Genomic DNA, 15,675 nt, shown 5'->3' on the forward strand with positions numbered 1-15,675 from the left:
AAAAAGAAGGTGGTAGTCAGACAACAGCCCTTGGGGAGAAGGGGATCTGCTAACACAAGAGAGGCTTTTGTGTCAGCTAAGGACAGCAGTTTCTAAACTTCCTAGACACGAGGATGGCATTTGCTATCTCCCTGGGGTCGTTCTAGGCAAGTCCTAGTTAATGCTACCAACAGTCTATCCCTAGACTTCATGATTTCATGGATCAGCCAAAGTCTGAAAGAACTTGGGAGACCCACAAAGTCTCCAGTTTTCTATTTTAAGTGGCTAATTTTTTTTTTTTTTTTTTTTTTTGAGCTGGGGACCGAACCTGGGCCTTGCGCTTGGCAAGCGCTACCACTGAGCTAAATCCCCAACCCCAAGTGGCTAGTTTTTATTTCAAAATTTTATCTATTTCATTTGAGTGTATGTATGTGAACCTGTGTGAGTTTATGTCGCCTGCAAAGGCCAGAGGGCACTGGATCATCTGGGACTGGAGTTATAGGTGGCTGTGTGCCATCTAAATGTATGTTCTGGGGATGCAGGTCTTTGGCAAGAATAGTGAGTGCTTTTGGTGGTTTGAATATGTTTGGCCTATGGGAAGTAGCACTATTAGGAGGTGTGGCCTTGTTGGAATAGGTGTGACCTTGTTGGAGGAAGTGTGTAACTGTGTAGGCAGGCTCTGAGGACTCCTATTGCTCAAGCTCTGCTCAGTGCAGAAGAGAGACCTCCTCCTGGCTGTGAGCAGAAGACAGTCTCCTTCTGGATGTTTTCAGACCAAGCTGTAGAACTCTCAGCTCCTTCTCTAGCAACATGTCTGCCTGGATGCTGCCATGCTTCCTGCCACGATGATAATGGACTGAACCTCTGAAACTGTAAGTCAGCCCCAATGAAATGTTTTCCTTTGTAAGAGTTGCCGTGGTCATGGTGTCTGTTCACAGCAGTAAAACCCTAACTCAGACAGTGTACTTAGCTTCAGGGCAATCTCCCTCTAGCCTCAGTGATGGTTACTCTTTATTGCCCATCTGATTGGATTAAAAACACCTAGAGAATCAAAGGGACATGTCTCTGGTTGTGTCAATGAGGGAGTCCCAGAGATGATTAGAGGCTGAGATCTCCTACCTAATAACCTTAGGCTCCTAATGTGAACATTCTTAGAGGAGTGAAAAGTGGGAGCAGGGGACATTCTAGACAATACATTATGCCATTATGCACCATGTAGTATATTTTTAATAAAACTATATATTTATTATTGCCAGAATTTTATAAATTTATATATTTTATATTAACATATCCATTATATATTATATAATATTATACATTATTTATTATATAATGTATAATATATTATGCAGAAGCCACTATATTGTGCTTATAATATATAGTATATTTATATATATTATACATCGATATATTAAATGTATACATTTATATATTTTATAAATCAAGCAAATATGTCTAGAATCCAAGGTCTTTGAGGATGGCAGAGTCACAGGGGTTCAGGTGCAAATAATGGACTTATGGAAAGGCTCCACAAAGTCTCAGGGGTGAGAGAGCGATATTTGAACTTTTGCCAAGAGGATGGATGGAGACATAGGATTTCAAGATACTTAGGTCATGAACATGGAAACACCAGGCGAGGAGGAGGCATAAAGGGATGGAGAGGGCGGAAATGCAAAATACATGGAAGCCAGAGAGACCGAATAGTAGCAAGGATGGAGAAGGTGTTTAGTTCTTTGTGTTTTGTTTTGTTTTGTTTTGTTTTGTTTTGTTTTGTTTTGTTTTGTCACAAGCTAGACTCATCTGGGAAGAGGAAACCGCCACTGAAAAAATGCCTCCATCAGATGGCCTACAGCCAGAAGGTAGACAAATCTGTGAGGCATTTTCCTGATTAATGATTGGTGCTGCGGGAGGGATCAATGTAGGTGGTGCCATCCCTGAGATCCTGGGTTGGATAAGAGAGCAAACTGAGCAAGTCACAGACAGCAAGCCAGTAAGCAGTGTTTCCCACGGCCAGGCCTTGGCTTCAGTTCCCCCGCCCCGGACCCCGCCCCTGCCCCCCGCCCCTGCCCCCCCGCCCCCGCCCCCCACCCCGCACCCGCACCCCTGCACCCCCCCCCGGCTCCTGCCCTGACCCCACCCCAGATTCCTGCCTTGAGTTCCTGGTTAGAAAAACTAGTGTAAGAGACACATGGAAGTGAGATGCATAGTCATGTTAATGAGTATGGTTCTGAAAAACACACAACAGAGAGGTCAAGGGGAAGGAAGCAATGGCTCTTTAGTTCCTAGCATGTGGCAGGCTCCATGTGAAGTGTTTTAAACACCAGTTGTCATTTAATCCAACAACTCTGTGATTAAAACCCTCTGCTTGGCCCAAACCACCTTAAATAAAATGAAAACATCAGGAATCATGTCACGGACAAATGAGAAACGATCACGGTATCTAATGATCACGGGCCCGCAGCTCTGACAGAAAACCAGCAAAAGAATCAAAAGAAAAGCTCAGAGGGGAAGAAGTCCAAACGCGAAGCGGCCTTTGTGCTCAGAAGATGTTCAAATGAATAAAACGACCCCACGACGGCATGTTTTAATCCGCCAGACCAGCAAAACTCTCAAAGTTTAATTACATACGTGTTGTTGAGACTACAGAAACAGTCACTCTCAGCTGTTGCTGGCAAGGAGCTGAGCTGACAGGGCTCATGGATCTGGTGATGCTGGCTCTCCGCACCGTGCAGCAAGGCTTTGAAACTGATGGCTCACCTCTAGACTGGTCTAAACCTGCTTCGGGGTGCTGCTCCTCTCCTGCCTCTAAGGGGGGCTGCTGCCTTCCCTTAGGTGCAAAGGTGGTTACCAATCACTTAAACCAGTGGCTTCCTGGGTCCTTATATTTGCCAATGGGAACTACCTGAGAGGTCTCCTCACCACCTTGACTACAAGGCAGATGTCCCCAATGGGAGGCCGCAGCCCCTATCTCTCAAGGTTGGATGGTTTTGAACATTCCATTCTCAGTCAACTCAAAGCTTGATTTCCAGGGGACCCTGTCCTTGATTGGCTGTTTTTACCATTCCACTCTGCCTCCCTCTCTTTTTGGAGTGCTTCTTCACCTCTCAAGGACCTGTCTGTCCCAAAACATGTGTTCATATCCAAAAATGACAAAAATATAAGGTTCTTCAGAGCGGCCCCGTTTTGAATTAGCAAAATATTCCGTTCAGAAGAGAACTCATGGAGTGGCCCCCAGTAGAGGAGTGGTTAAATAAAGTAGAGACGGCCACAGGACGGAGTCAGGTGTCCTCAAGGCTCTTTCACATCAGGAAGGAACACTCTCCAAGACATATTGAAATATGGAAACGCAGCAGTCCAAATCCAGCCTTCTGGCTGTTTTGTATAAGCTGCGACCTAACGATGGTCTTTACATTTTTAAACGGCTGGAAAAATAGTTAAAAGTCTGTTTCTTGACATGAGAAAGTGATATAAAATTCAAATGTAACTTTCCGTAAATAAAGCCTCCTGGAGCACAGCCACTCACTGGCTATGGCTGGTTTTGCTCCTCAGCAGCCCAGTGAGTAGTTGCAGAAGCCATATGTCACGGGAACCTGAAGATATTTACCACGTGGCCTTTTATGGAAGAAGTTTGCTGACTCCTTGTATAAAGGGCATGTAAAGTTATAAGAATACTGAAAATGCAGATCACCTTATGCATATTCATAAGGCAGCCTTAGCCGGAACTCCTGGGAAATTAATAATGCTGGCTGCTTATGTGGGAGGGGCAGGGAGTAGGAAGTGGGAACTCGTCACCTGGTATAAAGATTTAATAAACATTTTACTCGGTGCAGGGCTCTGGACCAGTAATACACACAGAATGCATCCTCCCATGTTGGCCACTCTATAACCTGGTCCCCAATTTATACAAACAACCCTCACTCTATGATTGAAAAACAAAAAACAAAAAAACCCCAGAACTTTGGAGGACTTATGCCCTGCGGAAGGTTTCGGAACTTAGAGGTCAGGTTGCTAAACCAGGCTTACTTCATCCTATAAACCCTCTCCCTCACTAATCATTACCCTTTTACAGATAAGGACACTGAGGCTTTGGGACATGAAGAACAAGTTTGGATCCATATTCCGGAGGCCTCTTACAACCTCCTTTATATGCATTCAGGAAGCATAAAGACCTACGCAGGAAGCATTATGGGGCTGGAGAGAAGGCTCAGTAGTCAAAAGCTCAAGCGGCTCTTACAGAGGCCTAGAGCTCTGTCCTAACATCTGTACCAGGCAGCTGACGACCATACGTACGTAACTCGAGCTCCAGGGAACCCCACACATTCTTCTGGCCCCCTTAAGAACCTGCATACATGTGCATATACAACACAGTCACACACATATTCATGCACACATTCAACACACACACACAATCACACACACACAATCACACACACACAATCACACACACACACACACACACACACACACACACACACACACACACACCAAGTGATTTTTTTTTTTAAAGAAACAGTTATGTATGCCTGTCACTGGTTGGGTCCTGGGTTCCAAGGATGGCCGACACTGTCTTTCCCTCTCAGATCCATCGGAAGCTGTGCTGGGTGATCAGCAAAGGTAAGGAAGCCCAGGAGGAGACGACATTAGTTTGGAGACGCTAGAAGTAGGAGGAGAGAGGCTGGAGGACAGATAGAAGGCCTTGGCTGTGGTCCAGGCTAGGAGTGACCAAGAAAGGGACGGAGAAGAAGGTTATGGGTTCCAGAGATATTTCAGAAATGGAGATGTAGAAAATTCTCAGCAAAGGCTTGACAAATGGCGTCTGGGATGGTAGTGTCCAGGGGCCCAGATTTCTTTTGTTGTCCTGTTTTTGGAAGCAGAGATCCACGTATCCCGGAGAAGCATGTATCACAGGCTGCCCTAGAGCTTCTTGCACTGCTGGGGATGAGCCTCTCAATTCTGATTCTCCAGTCTCTAGGTCTCAAATGCTGGGTCACAGACCACGAGTCTAGACTGCAACCGAAGAGAAGTGGGCAGTGGGCTGCGTTTGCCTCATGATGTGTGTTTAGCTGAATTCCAAGACAGCTAAACATCCAGATTCAGGCCAATCAGTGCTGCTGCCACAGTGGGAGGGCGTCCTGGGGGCGGGGGGGCTGGGGGAGAGCTGATCTCACCAGGGGAGAGAATGTAGCCTGGGGGGCCCCTGCTGAGCTTAGGCACAACTCCTGCTCACACCTCCTGACTTACAAGGGAAATCTGCTAATGAACAGCGTGGCCTCAGCTTTAAGTTGCATTCCATAAATCCTCCAGCCTGTGGCGCCTGCTGTTACTTGCCTGCTAGTGCACGACTGAACAAATGAACAAGCAATAAACGAATATTAATGGAAAAATGTGGCAACAGATTGTCACACTTCACTCAACGGCTCGCTCTTTCCATAGGCGTGTGTGTGTGTGTGTGTGTGTGTGTGTGTGTGTGTGTGTGTGTGTGTGCACACGCGAGTGCGTGCGCGTACTCGGGTAGGTTTGAGGGGTTTTGTTTTTCATAGACACACAGACAATTGTGATAGTTTCTGCTAATAAAGCTGTTTCCAGCTAATTCTAGTCATGAGATGGCTCATGGTCTTCCTTGAGACTTCCACACACTCTGACACCTAAACAGGTTGAGAAATGGAAGGCTGAGGAAAGAAAGCGGAAGGCAGGGTGGCAGGGAGCATGGCCCAGCATCGTTTTAACCAAGCAGACTCCCTTGCAGAACAAGCTCTCGCATGCTGACCACCTTTGCTCTCTTCTGCTGCCTGGAAACCAGACTTATTCCTGGGGTGCCTCAGGGCAGAGGTGGGAGAAAAAGGTAACCCAAGGGATTGTCCAATGCCCAGGAAATGTCCCTCCCTTTCTATCCAGCATGCCCAAGTGACAAACTTTTTGGGAAACTGACATTCCACTCCCCCTCCAGAGCCCCTCCAAGAGCTTTCAACTTTCTTCTAGGCCCAGCAGGACCTCCCTGTGATGGTCCCTGGGATGAGCATTATTAGAAGGTGTGGCCTTGTTGGAGGAAGTGTGTCACTGTGAGGGTGGCCTTGGAGACCCTCCTCCTAAGTTGCCTGAAGATGCTCAGTCTGTTTCTGGCTTCCTTCGGGTGAAGACGTAGAACTCTCAGCTCCTCCTGCACCATGCCTGCCTGGATGCTGCCATGCACCTGCTTTGATGATAATGGACTGAACCTCTCAACCTGTAAGCCAGCCCCAATTAAATGCTGTCCTTTACAATATTTGCATTGGTCATGGTGTCTGTTCACAGCAACAAAACCCTAACTAAGACACTCCCTGGGCGGAGCCAGGGACACAGAATCCCCAGAAGAGGAGGAGCTGATTCTTACCCTCTGTGTCGCACACACACTTAACACAACTGGGCACCCAGTTGCTGCCCCTAACTACTGATTACATTGAACTTCCAACTTCTCCATGGTTCCTCCAGCTCTCGCTCCACTGGAGCCATCTGCCCCTCCCTGGAAGGGCCCCGTTTCTTAGCCAGGGCCGGTATCATCTGGAAGACTTGGCAGGTCATAAGGAACCTAGGTTTCGTGAATTCATAACTCAATGTGGCCAAGGTATATGTATGATGCCTTTGGAAGGTGCACAAGTCCCTCAGGCACTGTGGAAGGTGCACTTCGATTACTGAGAGTTTGCAACTCAGGAGGAGACCTAGTAAACCTGTTGCCACATCAGATGCTGCCCCATTTCCTTCAGAAGGCTGTGGCATAGTGCCAGGGCACAGTGACCAGAACACAGGCTGGATCATTGCCCTGTTCATCCCGTAACTAGAACTTTTAGTATAGCAAACAAGACAAACACCTCCACATAGCAGCCAAGCATCACAGTCCTGCATGTGAGCTTTTCAGAAGAACCCAAGAGAGGAAAAGCAGAATGTCGCAAGGGCCAGGAAACTCATGGCCAAGTAAGCTGTCCAACCCAAATGTCCCAGGCCTCCTAAGCTGGCATGGTCCTGAGGCTGGAGCCAGCTTTCCTCAGGGTTAGGGAATATGAGCTGGCATAGGAAGTGGGAGGGGCAGAGCAGACAGTGAACATATAGGGACAGATGCAGAATGTGCTCTTGATGATGCTCAATGGGGAACAAGGACTATTGAGACGATGGGGAATTAGGAAGAGTCATGCAAGTAGCTACAGGCCTGTCCCTCTGTCTATTAGGGGAAAAAAAAGCCCTCCAGGAGCCATTGGTCTCTTTCTGTGCTGAGCATTCCTCGTGTGTTAATTCATTTAATCATCATTAAAATTAGGTCATAGATCTTTGGTCCAGATCCAGCATAAGAAGCTCGGCGACTTGTCTAAGGTCACACAGCCAATGAGGAACAGAGACCCGTAAACTCTGACATGTAATGCTGTATGAACCCTTGGGTCTGAGTTGTAGAAGACCTTGTCTGTGCTTCATCTTAGAGAACTCAGCAAAAAACAAGAAGCCTTGAAGAGGTGTTGTGCTATGCACCCGAGCCCGGGAACTAACAAGGTTAGAGAGTATCTTGTAGGAGACGGTCCTGAGATACTTCCCTTAGCTGCATTGCCCAGGAATGCTCCTTCCCTGGCTTCTTTCCTCTGACAGCTCTTCCAGATTGCTGGGAGCTCTTAGAAGAAGGGCATGAGTCCAAGCCATCCAGCACTCCCTGTTACTTCAAAGCAAAAAAGAAGTGGAGGAAAGACAGAAGGATGAAGGGAAGGACAGGAGGCAAGCAGGCTATGCCTGAACGAGATCCTTGTCAGTTTCTGCTCAAAGTTCATCCATTTTCTTTTGGCATCCTCTCCTCCAACCGGCCTGAAAAACCCACCCCGGGCACACAGGATGCGTGGCAGAGGGGTGACTAGAGAGTGGGTTCCCACTAGAACTTATTTAGTTGGCCCTGTCTTTTGGGAGGTGAAACTGTGGGCAGACGAGTGTCGATCAAGGATCAAAGGTACAGACAGACATGTTGCTGGACCTGGTCAAGGCCTGGGCCTCTCTTGGCTACTGGAGCAGGATATTTGCTTATTCTGAACGATGGCTGTTCTCAGATTCCCAACGCAAGAAGTCAGACGAGCTGAGATTGCCTGAGAGCATCTCTTCCTCTGGCTATCTGCTGTCCCAGGCTGGTGGCTGAGATGAGGTGGCACTCTCTGAGAACCACAGTTCTCCCTACAGAATTCATCTTAACCAACTACAGTAGTTCTATAACACAGGGTGGATCTCCTCAGTTTCATTGTCAGGTTGGACTCTAGTCTGAAAATAGTAAGTAGAAAGTTCCAGAAACAATTCAGAAGGAACATGATGAGCCTCTCACCACCTGTTCTGTACTTAGCAGAGTGTGATTTGCCCTATCTAGTGTATATGGCCTATATATGCTATCTTCCAGTAAGCCATTTAGTAGCTGTTTGGGTTGTCAGTTTACTCACAATGGTTACCAACAGTGATAATTAAATGATGCTTCATTTTCTTAATCCCGGTCACGGTGGGTAAAAGTGTATGCTGGCAACACATAGGTGCCAAAGAGAAGCCGTAAAGACAGGCAGATGTCTCGGTCTGTAAAGTGCTTGCCATCTGAGTGTGAGCTCCAGATCCCATGTAAAAAATCCAGGTAAGGAAGGGGCTGTGCCCCTGAAAGCTCAATCCCGAGACTACTGAGGACGCGGAGACAGGTGGCCTAATCAAATGGGTGAGCCCCGTGTCCCAGTGAGAGACTCTGTCTCAAAAACCAAGGAGGATGGTCCCTGAGATGTCACAGTCAAGGCTGTCCCCACATACGAGCACACATATGTACAAGTACGCACCCCCCAACACACACATGTACAAAAATATAAAAAGGAGAAACCGTAGATGCTGAGTGGAATCTGAACATTGTCGATGTAATGAGCAAAAATTAACAAAAAGTCTTTGCTGAAGTTGCTAAGATCTACAAAGCATCTTTCCTTGAGACTACAAAGAGGAGAAAAAAATTAACATTCTTTCTGCTGTCACAGCATAGCTGTCTTTCCCCAAGGAAGGAGCCCTGGAAGGGTGCAGCCTCTCTGGCGACTCAAAGGACCGGGCCTCGCCCTCAGACTCAGATTCCTTCAAGTTGCTGTGATGTAACCCAGGGCACATGGGTGGACAAGTGAGGTTGTGGTCAGAGCGGAGGCGCCAGCAGGAAAGCGCTGTGTGGGCAACCGGCTGGGAGCTCCAGAGGTTTTGATTTATAATCTTTGTTTTGCAAAGGCTCGGGGATTTTTCCCCTTCAAGAAGCACTCCACTTCCTTGAATTTTAGACCCTTCACAAATATTTTCTTAGGAGAAATGAGAAGAAGAAAAGCTCCACCGAATGCCTGCCACAGCTACTCACTTCCACCGTGAATCACAAACAGAAAACCGCAGCTCGGTGGCTCGCTGGGGAACTGCACATTTTCATAGTTCATCACAGGACCATTTAGCAATCGTCACTGTCGTCTGCAGACAGACAGGCGGACCCATGCGCAGACATGCCTCTGGGTCCTGAAGGTAGGCACCGTACAGTAAGAATTGTATATCACGCCTGCGCTCTAACTCATTTCTAGGAAATTATTCTGATCGGTTTAGGCTGCTCTCCCTTTGGCACTCTCTTGAGGTGGAGTTCGTGTGTGTGTGTGTGTGTGTGTGTGTGTGTGTGTGTGTGTGTCTGTTTCTCTGTCTCTCTGTCTACCTGTGTGTGTTGTCTGTCTGTCTGTCCATCTGCCTGTGACTGTCTGCCTGTGTCTGTCTGTCCATTTGCCTGTCTGCATCTATCTGCCTATCCATCCCGTCTATCTGTGTCTGTGTCTGTGTCTGTATGTCTGACTGTGTCTGTCTGTGTGCCACTGATGCACTGTGGCTGATCAGCTGGGAAACTGTGCTGATCCCACCTGTGAGTGCCACCCGTAGAAATAAGTGGGGTATTTCAGAATTGGATGTCTTATCCTGACAACACTGGACTTTGCCGAAGCCAAGTTTCACCTGGGTAGCGCTCCTTGGCTTTTCTGGCAGTGCCCAGGGAACGAACTGATGGCAGATTTACAGATTGAGTAACTGGAAAAACTACTGGGCCTATAAATCAGAAACTTCCTCCACACGCCTGGCAAGAGGTGAAATCTGATATAGCTGTGAGAGCTTTGCGCTCAAAAGGAGTCTGGGAAACCTCTATCAACCAGTCTCCTGAGGCACCAACTCCCTGCTGCTCCCCACCCAGGTCATACAGGACACCCCTAGGACTTTGGCCATCTACCTTCCCTCTTGCCTGTTTGCTCCTTAACCTCTTCCTTCCAAATGAAAAATCCCAGAGGAGTTCAGTCCATCAAGTGCAAGTGTGTCTTTCGTGAATGAGGGCTACCTTCAGTTTTCTCACCGTAGACTGACAGCCAGCTCACAGGACACAGGATGCTCTGTGAGCTGACGGCTTATCTACCTGCTTGGGTGGCCCCAGATATCCCTTTCAAATCACACAGGCCCTGGAGGCTTCTTCATTCTGGATATTACCCAACAGAGAATTCTGGGAAGAGATCAGAGAGCAGGAGGCCCCATGAGTGGAGGTCCCTCTTCTCACAGCCTCAAGGAGAAGCACTGTTAGCCCCTAGGGGCAGCCTGGTCTGCAGCTATGCTACTATGCATCCTAGCAACTGCCTCTTGTCCCTTAAAAGGAGCCGTAGCTGTTACTGAGTTCCAACGTTCTCATCTCCCCCTCCCCTGCCTACACCTTGTAAACAGACTTTTTATTAAACTGTCCCCACAGAGCTCCCTCGGCTTTCCCGCTGGAACTCAGATCCAAACAAGAAACACTGCTCGCTGCGGAGTACTGCACCCGGAACCCTGTGGCTCAGCACTTTCTCCTAGATCTGTCATCTTTCAACCCACAGCCCTGTGCGGTCAAGCATTAGTGGAAGCCGTATATTACACTGAGCCTCTGAGAAGTGAAAAAAATGCCTACCACATCCCACAGCTGGTCAGCAGAATCCTAGGAAACTGTGCTCTGTCCGACTTATGAGCCTCCCTCACAACCCCTGGGCCTTCTTATACCCAGGACTGGGTTAGATGGGACCCATAAAGCATCTGGCTTCCTGCTGAGGACTCCAACAGAGAGTAGGTTAAAACAACAGCCATTCTATATTCAAAAGTTCCACAGTCTCAACCCTGCTTTGCCACAACCCTCAAGTTCAACCCTCATCCTAATGCCACATCGGAGATATAATGCCAGCCTCCCAGTAACCACCACACCACAGTTAGACTGCAGTAACATCACCCTAAGCAGCCCTGGCCCTCCTAACCTTACCCCAAACATCCACCATGATAGGCAGAAATGTAGACCCTCTAGCAAGGTGCAAGGAACTCAGGGGACCCTCCTTGCTCTTTGCTCCTGGGAGTTGCCCCTCTTGTACTCCAAAGGCATTTTATACTCTGAAGGCATAATTAACCAAAAGACATTTGTGCAACATACACTTCCTAGCTTTCATTAAGCTGGAGACTGTCATGCTGGAGGTCGCAAGGAGGGTCAACTAGCACTGTGTCTGAAACAGTGCTTGGTGGCGGTGCTGGTGCTGGTGCAGGTGCAGGTGCTGGGAGTGGTGATCTGTAGCCCTCACCACTGAGTTGCAGGTTGTGGACAGGTAGGAGGGCAATAGCTTAACTCAGTAAGGGGCTGGGGCTGGGCCAGGAAGAGTCCTTGTAGTTTGCATCTGAACTGTCTCCTACAACCTGTGGGTTAGAAGCTTGATCCCCAGGGTGGTGCAATTTGGAGTTGGTAGAAACTTTAGGAAAGGGGAGGGGTGCTAGTGGGAGGTGGGGAGAGAGCTAGTGGGAGGTCCTTTGGTCACTGGTAGGAGGGGCTATAGCCTCAAAGGAGATTTGGGACCATGGCATCTTCCTCTTTATCCCTTGCTTCTTAGCCATGAAGTGAGCATCTCGATTCTCCACACATTCTCTCTAGCTTGGCAATCAGAGGTCTGAAGCAATGGGTGTGCTCAATCTTGGACTAGAGCTTTCAAAACTCTGAGTCAAAAATGAATCGTTACTTCTTATAAGTTAACCACCTCAGGTATTTTGTTAGAGTGATGGAGAACTTAATATAGTTCTCTTCTAAACCCAAAGCTGGGGGCCTGATTATCCTTAGCTCTGGGAGGTCTTTAGAAGAGAGAAATACCCAGATTCTATCAGAGATTTGAGGGTCTCTATGGACCATCTGGATTCACAGGCGGGGGTGGGGGGAAGGAAGAGGGGATTATGGGAAGTAAAACCTGACTGGCTGCTCCTTGAATGGAGCAGTGGGATTCTAGAGGACCCCTGGCCCCTGCTCTTCTGAGTGAGCTGAGGCTTGCCCCAGCAACCCAGACATGTCTGCTTTGGGTCAAGCATAACAGAAGGAGGAGATTCACTGGCTCTCCCACATAGGAGAAGGAAGACACACTGGTCTCTACCTTCCTCAAAACTGCTCCCTGAACCCCTAGCCCTAGGTTCAGAGCCAGATTGTATGTCCTAGGCTACATCTGGGTTTCACTGTCATTCTGCCTGATCTGGAACTCACTATGTGAACCAAGCTGGCCTGGAACTCACAGAGATCCACCTGCCTCTGCCTCCCAAGTGCTGGAACTAAAGGTGTGCACCACCTGACGAGCCCAGTCTCCCTGGTGAAAACTACCTTGAAGCAGCACCCTTTGTAGATAAATGAGCGAACCCTCCCTTTTTACCTCTTTCTAGATTTGGGAAGAAGCCAAATCTAGAATCCCAAGTCAGTTACATTAGGCCTCAGGCTGTACAACTTGGCCTGGTCACTCTAGGCATCTCTGCTAGAGTGGTTAGTATGTTAGCCATCAGTGGGCAGGTTCTAGATATGCTAGGGTAGTGGGGAGGGGAAGGGGGTAAAGGGCTCCCTATAAACCTCAGGTGGCCTTTCTACAGTTCCAGAACTGCCTCTGCAAACAGCCAGGGGACATAGGAGGTAAAGAAAGCCCTCAGCTGAGATTTGAGAGAGAGAGAGAGAGAGAGAGAGAGAGAGAGAGAGAGAGAGAGACCTTACAGCAGTAAGTAGTTGTACCTGGGAAAACAAAACCTTTCCACTGATATCCTATTGTAAACACCACACCCCCAAGTCAGCTGAAGTTACCCCTGATGGGTCTGTTTGTTACACCCCTTGGGGCTGCTGAATCTGAGCCTTCATTTTGTTCCAGAATAAGTCTAAATGAATCTCACCCCCACCCTCCTCCCTTTCTTTCCCGCCCCCTCTCTCTCTCTCTCTCTCTCACACACACACACACACACACACACACACACACACACACACACACACTTTTCTGTTCTCCCCCAAGTGCTCATGGCAGAGAGAACCTGCCCACTGACGGCTAACACACTAACCGCTAGAATCAGACACCGCCACACCAAGTACCCTACCCAGCTGATCTCATTCCATCCTTCTGGTAATCCCATCAGATGGTGGCTACTGGCTGAGAGAGATTAGGATGTGTGCTAATGTCACACAGATGCAGACTGTAAACTCAGAACAGGAGCCAAAGCTTAGTGGATCCAAAACCCGGGCGCTAAGCGGTGGTACTGAACGGACCAGCAGCCTGAGCTGCTATCACCTGAGACCACAGAAGGGATGCTCCCTCCAGACTGGATTGAACGCTGTGCATTAACAAGTTCCCAGAAATCAGCTTCAAGGTTAGATCCTTGTGTAAAGCAGTTCTCCATAGCCCACTTGTCTCCTGCAACTAGCCTTGACTCCCGAAGCCCTTGTTCAGTGGCTTTGTAGGTGAGCAGGCCTTCTGCCCAGTTTTGGAGCAGAACTCTGAACCTAGCACTCGAAAGGTTCTCCAGACCTTGCAGCCAAAGACATCAAGGCAGTTGGTCTCCATGAGCACCCTGCCGGTTGCTGGGACTCTCCACGCCCCTCCCCCCATCTTCCTCTGGTACACAGGTCCTGGCCTCTGCCTGGTGCTCTTCTGAAAGAGCGTTGGCCATCACAATTCCTGTAGTGCTTTCTCCCCAGACATCTCCCCCTCCTTCCCTGTCCTAGAATGTCCTCTCTGTCATGTCACTGCTTTGTCTGGTCAGGCATGGCCTGTCCAAACCGCTATCAGGACAGAGGCCAGCAACTGCTTGGGAAACCTGGCTGGGCTCACAGGAAATGTTTAGCACTACCAGGCATGCAGGATTTGGCTTCTCAAAGCAAAACACAGCTGGGTGGACAGCGGCCGACAGTGGGGTGCTTATTCTCTCCCAGATTTCATGCAGAGAGGCCTCAGGCAGAACGGGATGGGACCGGCCTAGACACTGCAGTGCATTAAGGACATCACAGTAGCGTCTGGCCCAAGAGCCCATGAGAGTCGGGAGGATGGCCCCACTGTGGGCTGAAGCCCTCACCCAGGACCTTGGCCTCTGATAGGTCCTGCGCCACAGACAGTCTCCTAGGATACAGAACATACACAACTTAAGACGTGCCCTGCAGTCGTTATTTACAGATTGATGGAGCACTTAGTGTGTCAGGCATGGTTAGATGTTAGGGACAATGTGCTTATGCCTTTACTCTCAGAGTGTTCCTGGTTCAAGGAGTGGCTTATGTGGAGGAAGAGTGAAAAGCTCTACAGAGGGAAACACAGTCCTCAAGCTGGACCCTATCCGCTTGCCACCCACAGCCTATAGCAATGAGTGCAAGGGCCAGGCCCCGCCCACCAGCTCACAGCTAATCCCAGACCCTCTGTGTTGTCCACTCAGACCCTTGCTTCTGCCCTAACATCTGCGAGTCTTGGCCATAGGTGCCTGTTGGGTTTTGATCCCTGAGTGCCGTAAGCCTCAAGCTGAGCTCATTGTTCCTTTTTCCCTATTTCTGGCTGGCGTTGAAAGCACATGTCTGGGTGTTCAACCTTGCTAGCTTAGAGTAGCCTGCCTGCTGCTCATGACCTCAGACTTGCTGGACATCTCCTCCTCTTCCTGCTTCTCAACAGGTCTCTCTCAACCTTTCCTGCTAAGGACCTGACCTCAACATCAGCCTCCCCCTCCCTCTAGTTATCTTGGCTCAGAGAGGACAAATCGGTTTTCCCCTTGGTTCAGCAAGACAAGGTTGGTTGCAACATTTCAGAAAAAAACTCCCTAAGTGGAAACGAATGGAAAAACCAACCTAAAAGCTCAGAGCAAACATGGAAGGGACCAGTTTACCAAGTTCAGATTTCCCATCCTAAGCTAGAAAAAGGTCTAGCAAGATTTGGGTGCAGAGCAGGTGGGGCAAGTGGGGCAGGGATTGCTGCCTGCCCCTCCCCCTCCCTCATTTTATACTATTCACTTTTCCCACAGGTACCTCCTCTTCCTTCTAGAATAGAAGCTTGGTGGTGAGTGGACAGAATGGGCTCGCTCTCGCTCTCGCGCGCGCTCTCTCGCTCTCTCGCTCTCTCTCGCTCTCTCTCTCTCTCTCTCTCTCTCTCTCTCTCTCTCTCTCTCCTCTCTCTCTCTCTGTCTCGTGCGTGCCTGCGTGCCTGCGTGCGTGAAGGACCATACCAACACTACAGAGAACACTGGGGAGGAAGGAAAGTGAGAGTTGGAGGAGCCGTGATAGGGATAAGGATAAAGTGGGGTTTGTAGAGAACTTGCGCTCAGTGCTGCAGTCCTCACAGACCAGTGACACGGGTGTTAGCATTGTTGCCTCCTTACTGAGGAGCACCTGTCCCACTGCCCTCCCCACCCCTAGGAGGA

The 15,675-nt window shown here is 48.9% G+C and overlaps 1 protein-coding gene across 3 annotated transcripts in view; it reads right to left on the reverse strand.

The window, feature by feature from the left end:
• Ltbp2 (latent transforming growth factor beta binding protein 2) overlaps window positions 1–15,675 on the reverse strand; it is a 92,385-nt gene that overhangs the window by 54,966 nt on the left and 21,744 nt on the right. The window lies entirely within an intron of this gene.

Source organism: Rattus rattus, chromosome 7, assembly GCF_011064425.1.
Source record: "Rattus rattus isolate New Zealand chromosome 7, Rrattus_CSIRO_v1, whole genome shotgun sequence".
NCBI lineage: Eukaryota > Metazoa > Chordata > Mammalia > Rodentia > Muridae > Rattus > Rattus rattus.